At 40.2% G+C, this 20,094-nt stretch overlaps 2 non-coding genes and 1 pseudogene across 2 annotated transcripts; 1 reads left to right on the top strand and 2 right to left on the bottom strand.

Annotated features, from left to right (window-relative positions):
- Positions 1 to 922: 922 nt before the first annotated feature.
- Positions 923 to 18,766, top strand: LOC104884841 (uncharacterized; annotated as a pseudogene).
- LOC125492185 (small nucleolar RNA R71) lies at positions 3,460 to 3,564 on the bottom strand. Its single transcript, XR_007268629.2, has one exon. It is a non-coding gene; the product is annotated as a small nucleolar RNA R71 (small nucleolar RNA).
- LOC125492089 (small nucleolar RNA R71) lies at positions 11,164 to 11,270 on the bottom strand. The gene has a single exon (XR_007268536.2). It is a non-coding gene; the product is annotated as a small nucleolar RNA R71 (small nucleolar RNA).
- Positions 18,767 to 20,094: the final 1,328 nt, after the last annotated feature.

The following is a 20,094-nucleotide window of genomic DNA, read 5'->3' as shown; positions in this document are numbered from 1 at the left end:
TTTATTTATCTAGGAAACAAAAGTCGATGTATCATATATTAACTTTTTGCTTAAGCCAACTAATCCCACTAGTGTCGTAGGCATAGATGCAGAGCCACAAAGGTAAGATTGTTAGTTTTTTGTTAGGCTCCCTTTGATGTCGGTGTAATTAAATGTTCTAAAACTATATCTTTTGTAACATAGTAGCTAATAATGGGAAAGAATGGCATATCGTGTTTTTTTACTGAGAGTCTAAACGTCATTTATGTCATTTATTATAAGAAAAACTAGACAACTTATTATTCAACTGCAAACACTACATGATTATTGTAGTCAACTACAAACACTACTTAGCTTGATAATTGTAGTTATCACCCAAGTAGAGTTCTATATTGACAAAATTGGAGGGATATATATACGATTATTAGGGGATGGAGTAAATTCATGGATTGGAAACATTTACTTGAGCTACAAGATATACCATTCTTTGGGACGTTATTTATGCCTTTTAGTCCGTTCTTGAAAGAATGAGAGCAGAATTTTTTTGCTCTTAAAATAAGATTTCTTGCTGAATTGATACGTAAAAAATATTCCCTTCTATTTCATTTTTTGTATATCTTCTTCCCTCTCTATCGGAAGTCTATTTCTTCATTTGCTTGCTGGAAACCCATAACCTTTACTTATATCTAATCGTCTCATTTTTGGGGTCAATACACGTAATGCAGTTATCTGGCATTTCGACCTTTACCACAACGACGTTGTCCATAGATCAAATTATTTCGTGGATTGGATGGCACATGATTGTCTACGGCTCTATTGCGTGTGCTCAAGGTAGAACTTTTGTATAAATGAATCGTCATGCTATTAGTATTTTCGATTTAAGTTCTTATCTTTCTAAGAGGTGGAATAAAAATAACTCGATGACGAACGATAGATACGGGTAATGGAAAGATTGGATCATGGTTATGCTTTAACAATGTGGTTAGCATATTTCCCATCTACTTTCATCTGGAATTTACCATTTGTACAATCCGACCATGATGTTATTCTCCTATGAACTGAACCCCGACAACAAGCTAGACGGTGACCCTATCAATTCAAAAAGTAGTGTCTTCCCCACACTGAAGTATATCAGATAATTATTTGGCATAGTCGCATCTAAGACTCTCCAATGTATACTCTTTTGAGGAAACTCGAACTTCTTAAGCTAAAGCTCAAGAATTGGTGATTGAATCAACGCAATTTCTAGGGCATTACTTGGAAGAATATTCTCGGCCGATTTCAGCATATTGGGGGACTCAGTAACGTCCACTTATTAAGGAAACATGTACTTCGGTTACTGATAAGTGCGTAATAATATATAATTTAATCCCTTAATACTTGGTTATTATGTCATATAATGCTATAGTAGATATTAATTTATATGTTTTATATGTATTACTAGTATTTATTATAGTGGGTATCTTGTGACCATTTATAAGTAACTTTTTAATACTCCACTAATTGATACTACTATGTTTTGGGCAGGATAGTATATGAATAATCCTAATGTACTTGTTATGGGAAGCAAAAACCAAGGAAGCCCATATCATATCTAACTAATTGACACGCATCATCTAGAAGACTAAAGAGGAAAATATAATTGCCTTGGATAAGCAGCTCATGTCACGCAAGCCAAGGACAAAAGAAAGAGAAGATATTTCCTTTCATTAGATTGATACGATGAATCCAAGGAAGGAAAATTGCTAATTCATACACCCGAAATCTCGTACAAGAGATCGTCTCCTTGGGCAACAAGGAGCAAAAGAGCAATTATAAAGAGAGGGGGCAGCAGCGATACAGAGGGGGGAGAGAAGAGAACATCAACAACAACCTTGGACGGTGGCCGTGGTGGTGGATCGAGGCGGCAATTCAGCGGGTTGCTTCGGGAGATTCTTCATGGTTACTCCTAATTTGGTGATGTTTTCCCTAATTATGAGTAGCTAATTTCTCAATTCTAGGGCTTAGATGAAACCTTATTAATCTGATTTTATAGTTTAATTGTTTGAGAATTATATTTGGTTTTATGATTGCATAACTCTAGATACGTTGTTCAATTATTGTTTCTCCATTTACGTTGATAATAATCCTTGTAGGACTATTTATTGGCTTGAATGGTTATCTAATTTACATATTTGTTCTTGTAGTCTAAAGTATGATGTTTGCAATGGTTCTTATTGATTTTGAGTAATTAGTTGAATAATTTATGCTTTGATGGATAGATTATATGCTATTTGTTCATAATATTATTTACGGTAGAGTAATCCGGACTTGAGTTTAGGTTGCTCATAAAACTTATAATTCTCGTCCTAATTAACCTATTGGTCATATTAATAACGGTGGATTCGACTGTCCTAGAAACCCATTCTTATTGATTGTTGTTCGTATTATTAGTTACTTTCTCAATCTCTCATACTCGTTATTTAATTCGTATTAGTCTTAATAGTTTCGAACCACTTATTATCTATTCTTCTTCGAGTTAATTTATGACTTAGACTAAGTTTTATTCAACGTTCCCTGTGGATACGATACCCTATATTTATCACTTTACTAGAATTTGTTCACTTGCAAGAATAGGGTTTTTAACTTGCTTAAAATCACTATCAAGTTTTTGGCGCCGTTGCCGGGGAACGGTATTAGAATATTTCCGTTTATCTGTCTATTATTTTAATTCTTAGTATTGTAGTTATTAGTTTTATTTTTTATATTTACATTCTGCATTTCTTAAATCTGATTTTTTTAGTCTAGATTTCCTTTCATAGTTGTCTTCTTATTTTTGTTTTTCTGTTTTTATTGTGTTTTTATTTCTAGCACTGATTTTTAGTTACTGTGTACTCTGTGCAGGCAGTGCAGGCAGCTTGATACTACTCCTGATTTAATTATACAGCTTGGAGAATCTGCTAAAGTCCAATCTTTCAGGTGTTTTCCATCCAATCTTTATATTTCTTGTTTGTTTAGTTTATGTTTGGTCGTAGATCTTTGCGTGTGATTTAAGACCATATAATTCTGAAATTGAACGCACACTTAGAGAATTAAGAGCTTTTAAAAGAAATAATATAAGTGGTTGTGATTCGAATAATAAAATCACCATGGGAGTGAAACTAAGCTTAGTGATCATTTCACCCCTGGCACTTACACTTCACCAATTGGAAATAGGATGCCTAATGTTGAAGGGAATTTTGAAATCAAACCTCAATATATTCAAATGCTTCCTACTTTTTATGGCCTTGAATCAGATTATCCTTATAAGCACATTGATGCATTTTTGGAGGTTTGTTCTACTTTTAGTTTTGCTAATGCTTCTCTTGATGCTATTCGGTTGCGTTTATTTAATTTTCTTTAAAAGATAAGGCTAAAGAATGGCTAAATCACAAGCATGTTACTACATGGGCTCAATTACAAAAAGTTTTTTAAAGAGATTTTATTCATTGGTAATTGAGTGCTATGAGACGTGCTATAACAACTTTTTCTCAAAAGCCTAATGAATTATTTTATGAAGCATGGGAACGGTTTAGTAATTGTTAAGTGAAGCCCACATCATGAGATTCCTAAATGGCAACTTATACATAGTTTTTATTATGGACTTAATGGCATAATCAACAAATGGTAGATGCTTCTTGTGGTGGAAATTTCATGCAGAAAAATTGTGATGAGCCTGGGAATTATTTGAGACTTTGAGTGAAATTTCACAACAACATGCTACTTCTAGTACCAGTGCCTCTAATGCATCTAGAACTCTAGGGGTAAGGGAGGAATTTACGAAATTCTCATACTCATGATCTTGTCTATAAAGTAGATGCACTTACTAAGAAAATGGATCAAGTAGATCTTTTGATAAAAGATAGACCAACTTGTGAATACGAACAATATGCATGTGAATTCCAAATACGAATGAAGTTTGTATGCTATGTTCTAGTCCTACTCACTTATCTCAAAAATTTTCTAATAACTATTCTGAAGTGTCACAGGAACAGGTTCATGCAGCCCAAGGCTTCCCTCCCACAACAATCCATATTCAATACATATAATCCGGGGTGGAGGAATCATCCTAATTTTTCATGGAAACAACAAAGTGGAGAAGCACAACAAGGACAAAGACTTAACCAAATGGGCCAATCTGGTATGAATAATAATCCTCCTGGTTATCAACCTCAAAGGTATGCATCTCAAACTTCACAACCTGGCAGTAGCAATTCTGACATGGAAAAAATTATTTCTGCTTTAGGGACTATCACTTCTTCTGTTCAGAATATTGAAAATAAGATGCATGTTGTTGATTCTCACACGCAGTCCATAGCTAAATTAGAAACTCAAATTTGGTCAGTTAGCTAATGCAATAGGTAAAAGAGATGATGGAAAATTACCTAGTAGTTATATTGCTAATCCTAAAGGCCTTAATCAAGAACAAACTAAAGCTGTAATGGTCTTAAGGAATGGTAAAGAGTTAGATAACAAAATTTCTAACAAGGAAGGTAATAATGACAATGATGAATTAGATAATGTAGAGACTAAAATTGCTGAAAATAAAGAAAAATCCCCTTCCCCTAAAAATGGTGAATCTGTGATTACAATTCCTTATGAGCCTAGAATTCCTTATCCTCAAGCTTTAGATGCACCTTCACCTTATGGAAAGAATAAGCAGAAAGAAGACATTTTAGAGACTTTTAAACATGTTCAAATCAATTTACCTCTTTTGGATGCTATTAAACAAATTCCTGCTTATGCCAAATTTCTTAAGGATATGTGCACTTATAAAAGGAAATCTAAAGCTCATTGTTCTAAGAAAGTTGTCTTGAGTGAACAAGTAAGTTCTATTTTGCAATTTGACAAAACACCTAAATTCAAAGATCCTGGAGTTCCTACTATTTCATGTCATATTGGTGATCATAAAATTGAAAAAGCTCTCTTAGATTTAGGGTCAAGTGTTAATTTGATTCCTTACTCTGTGTATAAGCAATTAGGCTTAGGTGAGATGCAACCATCTAATTGTACTCTACAATTAGCTGATAGGTCTATCAAAGTTCCTAGAGGTAGGATTGATGATGTGCTAATTAAGATTGATAAAGGTTTCTTTCCTGTTGATTTTGTAGTGTTAGATATGGAGCCTGGAAACTCATCTAAAAATATTCCAGTAATCTTAGGGTGACCTTTTCTAGCAACTGCTAATGCTACTATTAATTGTAGGTCTGGAGAAATGGATGTTTCTGTTTTAAATATGAGAATCAAACTTAATATTTTCAAAGCTTCTGCTCACCCCACCTTGGAAAATGAATCTGAGTGTTTCTTTGTTGACTTAATTGATGAACTAGTTGAAGAATCATTACCCGCTCTTATTACTAGAGATCCGTTAGAAACTAGTATTTCACGTGAAAACTTAAGTTCTCTTGATTTGGGTGATGTGTTAGAACATTTTTGTCAATTCTTAATGACGTCCTTTGCTTGAAACTTCTTCTTGGGTAGCTAAACATGAACCTTTACCACCTCTTTCTGAGTCTCCAGCTATACCATCCATTATTTCTCCTCCTCAACTTGAGTTAAAAGCTCTTCCATCTACACTCAAGTATGCCTTTTTGGGATCTAATAAGACCTTACCTGTAATTATTTCTTCTCAGTTGTCTAATGAGCAGGAATCACGACTCATAAAAGTCTTGATTGATCATAAAAAAGCTATAGGGTGGTCAGTGGCTGATTTAAAAGGGATTAGCCCATCTATTTGTATGCATAGAATATTTTTAGAAGATAATGCTAAACCTTCTAGAGAAATGTAACGCAGGTTAAATCCACATATGAAAGAAGTTGTTATGAAGGAGGTAGTTAAACTGTTAGATGCAGGTATTATTTATCCAATTTCTGACAGTGGGTCAGTCCTGTGCAAGTTGTACCTAAAAAGTCAGGAATCACAGTTGTGGAAAATAGTAAAGGTGAACTTATTCCTACTAGACAGACTACGGGTTGGAGAGTTTGCATTGATATCGTAAGTTAAATTCTGCAACTAGGAAAGATCATTTTCCTTTACCTTTTATTGATCAAATCTTAGAAAAGTTAGCAGGTCAAAGTTATTATTGCTTTCTTGATGGATACTCTAGTTATAATCAATTGGCTATTTATCCTGAAGATCAGGAGAAAACTACTTTTACATGTCCAGCAGGTACTTTTGCTTTTAGACGCATGCCATTTGGTTTATGCAATGCACCATCTACTTTCCAACGATGTATGATGTCTATTTTTTGTGATATGGTTGATAAGTTTTTAGAAGTGTTCATGGATGATTTTTCTGTATTTGGATCCTCATTTGATGATTGTTTGAAAACTTGACTGTGTTTTAAAAAGGTGTGAAGAGGTAAATCTCATTCTCAGTTGGGAAAAGAGTCATTTCATGGTTAATGAAGGTATTGTCTTGGGTCATAGAATTTCTAAGAAGGGTATTGAAGTAGATAAAGCTAAAGTTGATCTTATTGCTAATCTTCCTACTCCTACTTCTGTTAAACATGTTAGATCTTTTCTAGGACATGCAGGTTTTTACAGGAGATTTATTAAGGATAGATTTCAGTAAGCTTGCTAGACCTCTCACTAGTCTCCTTGCTAAAGATACTACATTTTTATTTGATGAGTCATGTGTGGAGTCTTTTGAAAAGTTAAAATCTCTGCTTGTTTCAGCACCTATAGTACAACCCCCTGACTTTTCTTTACCCTTTGAAATTATGTGTGATGCGTCTGACTATGCTATTGGTGCAGTCCTTGGTCAAAAGGTAAATAAAGTTTCCCATGTAATTTATTATGCTAGTAAAACTCTAACTGATGCTCAGAAAAATTATTCTACTACTGAAAAAGAGTTACTAGCTATTGTGTTTTCACTTGACAAATTTCGCTCTTATCTTTTGTGCTCAAAAGTGATAATCTATTCTGATCATGCAGCTTTAAGGTATTTATTATCTAAGAAAGAGTCAAAACCGAGGTTAATTAGGTGGATTTTATTGTTACAAGAATTTGACATCGAAATTAGAGATAAAAAGGGGTCTGAAAACTCAGTAGCTGACCACTTATCTAGGATAATTCTTGAACAAAATGCTGACCATTTTCTGCAGGATGATTTCCCAGATGAACATTTGTTTGCCGTGTCTCATACACGTCTTCCATGGTTTGTGCATATTGTCAATTACCTTGCTACTGGTAAGATACCTTCTCAATGGTCAAAACAAGAGAAAGATAGGTTCTTTTCGCAGGTTAAGCATTATTTTTGGGAAGATCCGTACTTATTTAAATATTGTTATGATCAAGTAATTCGTAGATGTGTACCTGAAAATGAATATCATGATATTTTAACCTTTTGTCATTCATATGCATGTGGGGGGCATTTTGGGGGGCGTAGAACCGCTGCTAAAGTCCTTCAAAGTGGTTTTTATTGGCCCACTTTATTCAAAGATGCACAAAAATTTTTCCTTGCTTGTGATAGATGTCAGAAAACAGGAGCCATATCTCGTCGTAATATGATGCCCCTTACCCCTATTTTGATTGTTGAGATTTTTGATGTATGGGGTATAGACTTTATGGGTCCCTTCCCACCCTCTTTTGGCTTCACTTATATATTAGTTGCGGTAGATTATGTTTCTAAATGGGTTGAAGCGAAAGCCACTAAGACTAATGATCACAAAGTAGTAATGGAATTTGTTAAGGATAACATTTTTGCTCGATTTGGTGTACCTAGAGCACTTATTAGTGATGGGGGTAGTCATTTTCTTCATCGTTCTTTTGAGTCATTGCTTAAAAAGTATAAGTGACACACAAGGTAGCAACTCCCTACCATCCCCAAACTAGTGGTCAAGTAGAGGTGTCTAATCGTGAAATAAAATCAATCCTTGAAAAAACAGTTAGGCCTGATAGAAAAGATTGGTCTTTAAGGTTAAATGATGCACTTTGGGCTTATCGTACTGCTTTTAAAACCCCGATTGGGATGTCACCGTATAGACTAGTTTATGGAAAGGCTTGTCATCTACCTGTTGAATTAGAACATAAAGCTTTTTGGGCTACTAAAGCTTTTAATTTTGATATGAAACAAGCTGGTTCTAATCGTCGCCTACAATTAAATGAGCTAGATGAATTGCGTAATGATGCTTATGAAAATGCTAAGATATATAAGGCTAAAACCAAGGCTTTTCATGATAAAAATATATCTAGAAAATCTTTTGAACCTAATCAGCAGGTTTGGCTTTATAATTCTAAACTCAAGTTCTTTCCAGGTAAACTAAGATCTAGGTGGGATGGTCCTTTTGTCGTGAACCAGGTTTTTCCCTCTGGTGCTGTACAGATTTCTGACCCCGAGATGGTCGTCTGCTTATGGTTAATGGGCAACGACTGAAGCATGCAGTGTCTAATGATGTTGAGGAAGGACTTATCGAGTCCATCAATCTGGTGGACCCTATATACATCAACTGAATCGGATAACTAAGTCTAGCTAAAGACTTGAAAACTTAGCGTTCTCTGGGAGGCAGCCCAGAATTTCTTTATTTTCTTTTTGTTTCTTCCTTTTTCTATTTTTCTTAATGTTATTTATTGAACTTTATCTTATTAATATTGGTCCACCCCTACTGCTATTGTTTATTTTGTTGCAAATTCACAACAACTAGACGCTTACTATTCTGCCAGGACTGAGTTTGATTTCTAGTATTTTCGCTGCTGAGTTTTCTTTTCTTCAGATTGTGGAATCCGCTCGTCACTCGCCAGGTTGTGTCGCTCCATCTCTCTTATTTTATGTTTTCTTCCATCCTCTTGTTGCATTGAGGGCAATGCTATAAATAAGTGTGGGGGAGAGATAAAATTGGTACATTGATAAGTGCGTTTCTAACGCACTTTATGACCTTCTTTTGGCTTGTTTTAGCTCCCTTTCTCTCCTTTTCTTAGCTTCCTTCTTTCTCCTCACTTTTCCCTTCTATTTCACTCACTTGATCATACTTGGTCATAGTGACATTTTGCTAGACTTTCGATCTATTTTGATCGAATTTCTAGCACATTTGCTTTCACCATGTTTGCTCGTGTTTCTATTGCAGGTATGACCCTTTTTGGGGCCGAGAAATGCGAGGCATGGCACGAGGGAACAAGCTAGAGACTGAGAGTTAGCCTGAGGTGCGTCTGGTGCGCCCGCACCATCAACCAACATTGCAGCACAAAACAGACGACATTGGTGCGCCCGCACCAAGTACAAGGTGCGCCCGCACCTGCGTCTGGTGCGCCCGCACCAACTCTATGTGCGCCCGCACATTTTGACGGATGAATTCAAGCTGAGGCAGAAGCTTAGGTGCGCCCGCACCTTCACATTCGTGCGCCCGCACCTGAGCATGGTGCGCCCGCACCTACTTATGGTGCGCCCGCACCATGCGTTCCGAAACAAAAATTTCGATCAATAAAGCCTTTTCCTTTTCAGTTTAGGGGGGGACGCTTTATTCTATATTTCACACAATATTTTAGGGTTTTGTATTCGAGAGAAAACACTTGAGTTTTCATTGGTAATTGAGATTAGAGATCATAGTTTGTGATTCGATTTACATTCAAGGTACTTTTTATTCAATTCAATTCAAAGTTTTAGTTTTTATTTCATTCTCTTAGTGTTTGTTTATGTTCTCATATTATTTAAGATCTTCATTCTCTTAGTTTATGAATTGCGATTTTCATTAGTTTAATCATTTCTTAATCATGTTTAGCCTTAGATTAGTCATAGATTTTAATGTTTAATTGCTTTAAACTCCATGATTAGTGAGTATTTCATATCTAGGGTTAGGGTGAAAGTATGAATTAGGGTTTTAAATATGATGTTGATGTGATTGTGATGATGGAGAGTTTATGCATTGATCTTGGTGTTTTGAGACCTTAGGATAGATATTGATCACATTTATACTTTGGTATTTTGATTTCAAACGTTCTTAAATCGGATTTTGAACTCTTTTATCATCCCCAAGAATCAACTTAATTTCATACCAAGATATTGGATGAAATTAAGGGGATCCTTCATTAGGGGTTTTCCAAACTTATGAATCTCTTAATCAATTAACTAAAGACCATTCGAGAGAGGATTTAGTTGATTGATTAAGATTACTCTTGAGGACCATTCGAGAGAGGACTCAGAGTAATTTAGAGGAAACTAAACCTTGCATAATCGTCTCTCGTTCCACAATCGCATTAACAATTAATCCTTCTTATTCATACTAGTAACCTTAACTCTAGTCTTTTATTTGATATTTAAACTCGTATTATTGCTTGTTCTAGTTATTAGTTAGTCTTAATTGTTACCAAAACTCTTTCAAACCCCCAAAATCTTCAATTAGGTAGTCTAGACTCTTAGACTTTAACCATAATCCCATTTTCCCTGTGGATCGACCCTTGACTTGCCCTTACTATTCTCTTAGTAATTGCTTGTTAGGACTACAAATATTGTTTGGAAAGCGGTTCTTAGTGCCTTAACGGCACACTAAAAACCTCTTATCAAAATGGCGCCGTTGCCGGGGAGACTGTGCTATTGATTGAAGTATATTTTAGTTTAGTTTGCTTAGTTGATTTTTCTTTTATTTTCTTTTTAACTGTGGTTGTTATTTGCTAATCCTCTGCTTAGCTTTGTTGTGTTACATGAGAAGAAGAACTCACGGTTCACCCACATTGCCTCTAGATCTTGAAATCGACCGTACGTTGCGAAAGCTTCGGAAGAATTTGGGAAATCTGACTTTGGGTTCCGAGCCTTCTTCACCAATCTCAAGTACATCAAGTGAAGTTGAATCAGAAATGGGTGAAGAAAATCCACAACTGTTTAGGGATTTCGGAAATCCGGGTTCCTATGTTCTTCAAGGTGGAATTCGACTCCCTACCACCACTACAAATTTCAGCATTCACCCTCAGTATACTCGGATGGTGAAAGCAGAGCAGTTTTGTGGGGGGTCAGATGAGGATCCTCTAGACCATCTCGACAGGTTTCTTGAGATCTGTGCCATGATAACCACTAATGATGTCTCTCCTGACTACATCAAGATGCACCTGTTCCGGTCCTCTCTTACCGGAAAAGCAAAGTCATGGCTCAAGAGCTTGCCTGCTAATTCCCTCACTACATGGGAAGAAGTCACGATGGCATTCTTGAAGAAATACTTCCCGGAGTGGAAGACTGCGGACATAAGGAGGAAGATCTCCTCATTTGAGCAAGAGAACGATGAGACACTTGCCGAAGCTTGGGAGCGGTTCAAGGAGATGATCCGTTCATGCCCACACCATGAGTTCAACAAGAATCTACTCATGCGATTCTTCTATGATGGTCTTGATCCGATTTCACGGGCCAATCTTGATGCTGGAGCGGGAGGTCAACTATCTAAGATCCCGCAAGAACAACTTGAGTCCACAATTGAGGAGTGATCAAGAACTACTCATGGGGTGGAAGACGAAGAGGTGCTCAACCTAAGAAGAGCGGAAAGTTTGAAATTGACCCCATGGATCAAATTCAAGCTAAGATGGACCAACTCGATAAGAAGCTCTCCAAGATCAATCTTGCATCGTCTACTCCTTCACAGGTAAACTCTTTTTCTTGTGATATTTGTGGTGGTACTAACCATGATACTTCTTATTGTGGAGGTACCCATTCGGAGCATGTGGCGGCAATTAATTCAAGAGGAGATGGATATCAAGGAACAAGGGTATAGGAACAATCAACAAGGAGGTTGGAGACAACCTCAACAAAACTACACCCAAGGATTCAACCAACCTCAACAAGGATGGAATCAACCTCAACAAGGGTACAACCAAGCTCACAACCAAGGGTTTGCGCAAGGGTATAACCAAAACCAAAACTATAACCAAGGTGGTTCCTCCTCACAAGGGTCCAACACATACCAAGCTCCACATCAAAGGACCAACAACCCAAAACCTCCCTCCAACTTCCTTTCCCCAAACAAAAACCGAACCTACACCATCTTCCGATCCAACCTCTCTCCAAATTCTCCAACAACTCCAATCCATGAACCAAATTCTCCAAAACCATGAGCAAAGGTTTCAAGAGCTACAAGCCCACAACAAAATGCTTGAAACCCAAATTGCCCAAGTAGCTGAGAAGAATCCCTCCACCCCACAAATCAACTTCCGGCCAACCCATCCTAACCCCAACCTCCATCAAGCCAAAGCCATTCATTTGAGGTCGGGAACAAGTTATGCGGGTCCTAAGATGCCGAATGGGGAGTTAGAGCAGGATGGAGAAGCTGAGGTTGTTGAGAAGGAGGATGGAGCTGAGGAAACTGAGAAAGAGGACGTTGAGGAGAAGATGAGTCACATGTTCAAGTTGGTGACAAAAACACATTGCCATCACCTCCACCAACCAAATCCTATGTGCCTCCGGTTCCCTATCCTCATAGGTTGGTAGAGAGAAAGTTGAGTGACAAGTTCACTAAATTTCTGAATGTGATGAAGAGCCTGCAAATCAACATTCCATTCCTTGAGGCTATGTCTCAAATGCCAGCTTATGCTAAATTCTTGAAAGAGATCCTCTCCAATAAGCGAAAACTTGAAGATGAGCTTATCTCCCTACCTTACCAAGTGAGTGCTCTTGTGCAACGAACTATGCCCAAGAAGCAAAGAGATCCCGGGAGTTTCACCTTGCCGGTGAAGATAGGTGACTTAGAGCCTAAGGGTGCACTGGCCGATCTGGGAGCCAGTGTCAATTTGATGCCCCTTTCTATTGCAAAGCACCTGAAATTTCCTCTTCATCCTACGCGCAAAACGATTCAATTGGCGGACCGCACTGTGAGAGTCCCTTGTGGTGAGTTGGAGGATATACCGATTCAAGTTGGGCATGTGTTTGTACCATGCGACTTTGTGGTGATGGATATGGAGGAAGATCCTGAGACTCCTCTTATTCTGGGAAGAGAAGCTCTAAAGACTTTGGGTGCCGTGATAAACTGCAAAAACGACACAATCACGGTTGAGGTAGCTAATGAGCGGGTGGTGTTGAGTTCTCTAAGACACTGAAGAGACCTATGATGGAGAAAATTTGCCGGGTAAGCCTAGTAGAAGATGAGGTAGAGGACGCCATGAGTGTGGATAATTCTGGGACGATTTGTATGCTGCACTTACCGACACCCTTACTTGGACATGGAAGAGGAAACGCAAGATGAGGCGTTTGAGGTTCTAGCTGCATCATCCACTGATAAAGAGGAGTGTTCTAAGCCTCCTCCCAAGGTAGAGTTCAAACCCCTTCCCTCCTCTCTTAGATATGTTTTTCTTGATGATGCATGTACTTATCCTGTTATTGTCAATTCGAGTCTTGATGACATTTCTATATCAAAACTGATTGGAATTTTGCAAAAATATAAAGATGTCATTGGGTATTCGATTGATGACCTTAAGGGGATAAGCCCTTCTCTTGCTATGCATCGTATCCATCTCATCGATAGTAATGCCTCCTCCATCGAGCATCAGAGAAGGCTCAATCCCAACCTCAAAGAGGTTGTGAAAAAGGAGATCTTGAAACTACGTGACGGGAATCATCTATGCTATCTCAGATAGCAAGTGGGTGAGCCCGATTCACGTGGTTCCAAAAAAAGGAGGCATGACTATAGTTGAGAATGAGAAAGGAGAAACAATCTCAACTAGGACTGTCACTGGGTGGAGAGTCTGTATTGATTACAGAAAACTGAACAAATCCACCCGGAAAGATCATTTCCCCCTTCCCTTCATTGACCAAATGTTGGAGAGGCTTGCTCGTCATTCACACTTCTGTTTTCTTGATGGTTATTCCGGATTCTTTCAAATCCCCATTCATCCGGATGACCAAGAGAAAACCACCTTTACTTGTCCGTATGGGACATTTGCATATCGAAGGATGCCCTTTGGTTTGTGTAATGCCCCATCCACTTTTCAGAGGTGTATGACAGCAATCTTCTCTGACATGCTAGAAGATTCCATTGAAGTCTTCATGGACGACTTTAGTGTGTGTGGTTCGTCTTTTGACACATGTCTGGTTAATCTTGAATGTGTGTTAAAAAGGTGTCAAGAGACGAACCTTGTACTGAATTGGGAGAAGTGTCACTTTATGGTCGAGGAAGGCATTGTACTTGGGCATAAAGTGTCGAAAAAGGGTATTGAAGTAGATCCGGCAAAGGTTTCGGTTATTGAGAAGCTTCCGCCACCGAACTCGGTGACGGGAGTTCGCGCTTTCCTTGGACATGCTGGTTTTTACCGACGTTTCATCAAGGATTTCTCTCAAATAGCCAAACCATTGACGAATCTACTTCAGAAAGATGTTGATTTTGCGTTTGATGAGTCTTGTACTAAGGCTTTTGAAACTCTTAAGAAAGCCCTTACTTCTGCCCCCATTGTGCAAGCTCCGGATTGGAGCTTGCCTTTTGAACTAATGTGCGATGCTAGTGACTTTTCAGTGGGAGTTGTTCTTGGGCAACGCAAGGAAGGGAGGCTACATGTGATAGCCTATGCAAGTAGGACTCTGGATGATGCTCAACGGAACTATGCAACTACGGAGAGGAAATGTTGCGTGGTATTTGCTTTTGACAAGTTCCGTTCCTACTTGACATGTAATAAGGCGTGGTGTATACGGATCATTCTGCGGTCCGGTATTTGATGAGTAAGAAGGATGCTAAGCCTAGGCTCATTAGGTGGGTGTTGCTTCTTCAGGAGTTTGATTTTGAGATGAAAGAGAAGAAGGGGACGGAGAATGTGGTAGCTGACCATCTTTCACGCCTCCCTCCTGACAATCTGGAGGAGATTCCTATCGAGGACGATTTGAGAGAAGAAGCCTTGTTCGCCATTCTGAACAATGAGGTTCCATGGTTCGCTGATTATGCAAATTATCTGGCTTGTGGGATTGAACCTCATGGTTTTACTTCCCAACAAAGGAAGCGGTTCTTTAAAGAAGTTTCGAGGTTCTACTGGGATGACCCGCTCCTTTTTAAGAAGTGTGCTGATGGCGTGTTTAGGAGGTGTGTTCCTAATCATGAGATGGCCTCGTTTTGCATCATTGCCATACTTTGGCATGTGGAGGACACGGTGGAGCAAGCAAAACTGTTGCTAAGGTGCTCCAATGTGGTATGTTCTGGCCAACATTGCAAAAGGATGCCCGAACATTTGTGGTGGCTTGTGATAGATGTCAACGGAGTGGTGGCATCACAAAGCGACACGAGATGCCTCAACAGAACATTCTTGAGGTTGAGCCGTTTGATGTCTGGGGGTCGACTTTATGGGCCCATTCGTTCCTTCCTGTGGGAATGTATATATTCTTGTTGCGGTCGACTACGTGACCAAATGGGTGGAAGCCATTGCCTCTCCCACCAATGACCATAAGGTAGTCACCAAGCTTTTGAAGAAGATCATCTTCCCTCGATTTGGGGTGCCCCTGTATTTGATCAGTGATGGCGGTTCACACTTCGCCAAAAAGCAATTAGAAGCACTATTGAAGAAATACGGGGTGAATCACAAAGTAGGTCTTCCTTATCACCCCCAAACACAAGGCCAAGTTGAGGTTTCGAATCGAGAGGTTAAGAATGTCCTTAGAGAGTGGTCAATAGGACGAAAGGATTGGTCTTTGAAGCTTGATGACGCTCTTTGGGCTCTTCGCACGGCTTTCAAGACGCCCATGGCACCACTCCCTATCGCCTTGTGTATGGCAAGGCATGTCATTTGCCGGTTGAGCTTGAGCACAAGGTTGGTGGGCAGTTAAGGAGCTCAACATGGATCTACACTTGGCGGAAAGCTCGAAAAGAAAGGCTAGTAGAGCTGGAGGAACTTCGTTTTGATGCTTATGAGAGTTCTAGACTGTACAAAGAGCAAACGAAGAAATGGCACGACAACCGGATTCAACAACGAGATTTCCGGGTTGGGGACAAGGTCTTACTGTTCAACTCAAGACTAAAGCTTTTCCCCGGAAAGTTAAAGTCCAAGTGGTCGGGTCCCTTCTCTGTGTTGAAGACTACTCCATATGGAGCTTATGAAGTTATGGGTGAGAACGGTTTTTGGGTTAACGGGCAAAGGTTGAAGTTCTATCATGATTCTCATGCCGTTGGTTCAATTGGTTGCTTGATTCTCCGCTCACCTGAGCGACTCTTGTGATGGAAGTATCCTTTTTAGTCTAGCTAAAGACTTAAAACAAGCGCTATACGGGGGGCAACCCGTTTCTTTTCTTCCTTTTCTATTATTTTAGTTCATTTTTCTTTTGTCTGTTAGTTAGAATTTTGATTTATCAGTTAGCCATGAGAGCTACATTGGGACATCTGAGTTATTGTGAAAAGTTAAGTGAAATGAGTGATTCGAAAACGAAAGAGTGAGAAAAACAGATGGTTTTGTGTGCCCGCACCTCCTCACGGTGCGCCCGCACAAAGAAAATTTTTTTTCGAAAAAACGTTTGGTGCGCCCGCACATCTACATGGTGCGCCCGCACATCTACATGGTGCGCCCGCACCAAATTCTCCGGAAGTTTTGAGAAGAAAAACAGAAGGTTTTGTGCGCTCGCACCTCTTCAAAGTGCGCCCGCACAAGCAAAAAAATTTTTGACGAAAAATGTGGTGCGCCCGCACCAATATCCTCCGGAATTTTTTCTGAAAAAACAGAAAGTTTTGTGCGCCCGTACCTTCTCCAGGTGCGCCCGCACAAAGGGAACATATTTCGAAAGAAATTTTGGTGCGCCCGCACATGTACATGGTGCGCCCGCACCAAGCTCTCCAGAAATTTTCAGAAAAAACAGAAGGTTTGGTGCGCCCGCACCTCGGGATGGTGCACCCGCACCAAACGCTTTGAAGGTTTTTAAAATCGATTGGTGCGCCCGCACCTGAAGGAGGTGCGCCCGCACCAACCCGGCTGGGCAACAGAAAACCGTGATTTACTTCTCATTTTCGGGCCTCTCTCTCCTCTTCTACTCATATTTTCGAACTATCTCTCACACTCACTCACTTTCTCTCTCTTGCTCCTCTCTAGATCCGGCCACCACGACCCTTTTTCCGGCGACTTTTAACGGGAAATATCACCGGAATCTTCACCACCATCTTCTCTACAACATTCAAAGCACAAAAATTGGGGGTTTTGCAAGGATTCGATTTCTAGGATTTCAAAATTGGGGATTTTCATCTCCATTTTGGTAACTCCCTTCTAATCTTTGCTTTTTCATCAATAATCAACTAAATTGGACCTCTAGTGTGTTTTCTTTTTGATTGCATGCTTGTTTTCCTTAATTTCTTTTGATTGTTCATGAACTTTGGTCATATTTGTGTTTGGTGATGTGGTGAACAAGTGCAATTTTTGTGGTTTGTGATAAATTCATAATATTCTTACTTTTTGAGAACTACATTGCAAAAATTGTTCGGTGTTGTTGATTTTTGTGCATAATTGTGGTTGGTTTGGTGAAATTGGCTTGAAAGTCTCTTTGAGTGGTGAAACTCTTGATTGCTAGCAACTTTGTTGCTACTAATTGTGGATGGCTAGCTGGTAGATCTTAGGCTTAGTTTTTATTTTTCTTTCTTTTTGTGTGTTTTCCCTTTTGTGTGGTTTGATTTTTCTTTTTGTGTGGTTTCGTTTTTTTTTTTTCTTTTTGCGTGTTTCTTTGTGTAGAGAGTCCGCTTTGTGGTTGTGTCTTTGCAGCAGATCATCACTTCTCCTTCCCTTTTTGCCAAACAAAAAATTCTTTTTCACCATGGGAAGAAGTGGTGGTGAAGGCTCATCCCGGTCTAAGCGAGCAAAGACGGGGTCTTCTTCACAAGGACCTTCGTCTAGCTCGCATCCCCCTCCCCTATATGCTCTAAAGTTTCCCAATGCCGCTCACAAACAAATTTTTCAACAACTTTCTGAGCGCACACTTCGTCCAACGAAGTTCTATGACTCCACTACCTGCAACTACCTTGGCATCAACTCGATGATAAGGGAAATGGCAGATAATGTCGGGTTATCGGACTTCCTTTCTATTCATGAACCTACTTATGATCAACTCACTCTAGAATTCTTGAGTACGTTGCACATAAGTAATGTGACAGGTGCTCTAACTATTCAATTTCGCATGTTTAATCAAGCTAGAGCACTGTCTTTTGACGAATTCTGTGAGGCGTTTGGGATGGACCCTCGAGCTCCCTGCGATGCCCCTCTGAGCATCATCTGGCAGGGATACAATGAGCAAGAGTGGTGGGCAAAGATCACCAACGATACGACTTCATTTCGAACGAACTCGTCCAAAGCGTCGGAGATCATCCACCTTGCTCTCCGATACTTCCATAGGATGTTGGTTTACACCATCTTTCCTAAACAGGAAGTCGGGCAGTTGCGGAAGGACGAGCTGTTGGTTCTCTGGTTGGCCACTGACGGTGCCCACCATAGAGCCCGCATTAACTTTGCTGCTCTCCTCCTCAACCGACTGCAGGAAATTCGGGGGGGCACAACGGTGACTTGGGAGATCCTTTGTGGTGGCATGGTCACCCGACTAGCGTCCTACCTTGACCTGCACGATGACCTCGCTCGCTTGGAAGCGAGCGTGCCTACTGTTGGTCAGCCCAACAAGTTGGATGGTGCCAGTTTGCAGCAGATGAAATTTCTGCGCGGTTATCAGAAGGAAACGGAAACCTGGCTTGTGGGGGGGCGACCTTACTGTTTTATAGGGCCCGACTTCAACTGGGACCTCCCCGCTGACGCTGAAAACCGTTGGCGGATTCCCCCTGCCCATGACATCCCACGGGCTATCCCTGAGCCCATTCATAGGGAGCGCATTCCACGCGCTCCGAGTAGGGATGGGCAAGGATAGGGTCTGGGTAGGGTCTAGCCGGACCCTGGACCCGGACCCTAAATTTTTTAGCAGACCCAGACTCGGACCCGGACCCTAAGGGTCTGAAAAAATTGGACCCTGACCCAGACCCTTAGGGTCTGAAGGATCTAGAGGGTCTAGAGGGTCCAGGCTTAAATTCTTTAATTGGCCAAATTTTCAGTATTATTAATATCAATAATCATCTGAAATTTGCATGACACAAACACAAAAAATCGCATGAAAGAAACACAAGAATTTGCATGAAACAAACACAAACATATAAATTGAAAAAAAGAAACAAACACAAACTTATAAACTTAAAAAAACGAAACAAACACAATTCACAAACATATAAACTGAAAAAAAAAACAAACATACAAACTAAAAAAAATGAAACAAACACAACTTACATAAGAGTTCAGAATGGGTGTTTTGGTGTTGTAGTTTAGCTATTAGTCTTTTAGAAAATCAGTTTGTTTTTTTAAAAAAGAGTTAAAATGTATATATTAAATACGTTTAGGGTCTATGGGTAGGGTCTGGGTCCAAAATTTTAAGACCCGGACCCGGACCCTAAAAAAGTTGGACCCAGACCCGGACCCGGACCCTTAGGGTCTGAAAAAGTTGGACCCAGACCCTTAAATTAGGGTTGGGTCCAACAGGGTCCAGGTAGGGTCCTGGACCCATGCCCATCCCTAGCTCCGAGAGGTCCGAGGCCCGACCACCGCATTCCTGAGAGTGAGGTGGCCGAAGCTTCCTCCTCTCAATCCTTCGACATGGGCTCTTTCATGGCAGCCATAGCGCAGATGCAGGCCTCTCAGGAGGCCAATCACCGTGCGGTTACGGCTACTCTTGCCGGTATCCGCACCGACCTGGACCATGTGTCTAGGTGGCTTGGCGCACTCACCTCGCCAATGTCCACTCCGGACATGAGCCTCCCTTCCCTAACCATCCCCACTATCCTCCATCTTTCGACCCTCGAGAAGGGCCGTTTGAGGAGCCTTCATTCCGTCCTTACCCCCACTACCCATCCTACTATGATGGGTCCTCTGGTGGGTATTTCCCCCTTACCCCCCTCCCGATGGGGGGGATGGTGGGAACTATTAGGAGCTTTTCCTAACCCCCCTCCCTCTCCCTCCTTTTGCAACTCCGAGCGCGGAGTTTTGCTTAAGCTTGGGGGACTTGCTTGTATGTCTGTATCTTAGGGAGTTTCGGGGTCATAGATGGTTAGAAGTTAGGGGTCTCATTGGTTTTCGGTTGTTACTGGTGATTGTTTCTGTTGTGGTATTGACATCCTCCACCCCTGCTGACTTCTCTTCACCTGTACAGCT

This window comes from Beta vulgaris, chromosome 7 (assembly GCF_026745355.1).
Source record: "Beta vulgaris subsp. vulgaris cultivar EL10 chromosome 7, EL10.2, whole genome shotgun sequence".
Lineage (NCBI taxonomy): Eukaryota > Viridiplantae > Streptophyta > Magnoliopsida > Caryophyllales > Amaranthaceae > Beta > Beta vulgaris.
This window is presented reverse-complemented; position numbering and strand designations above follow the sequence as displayed.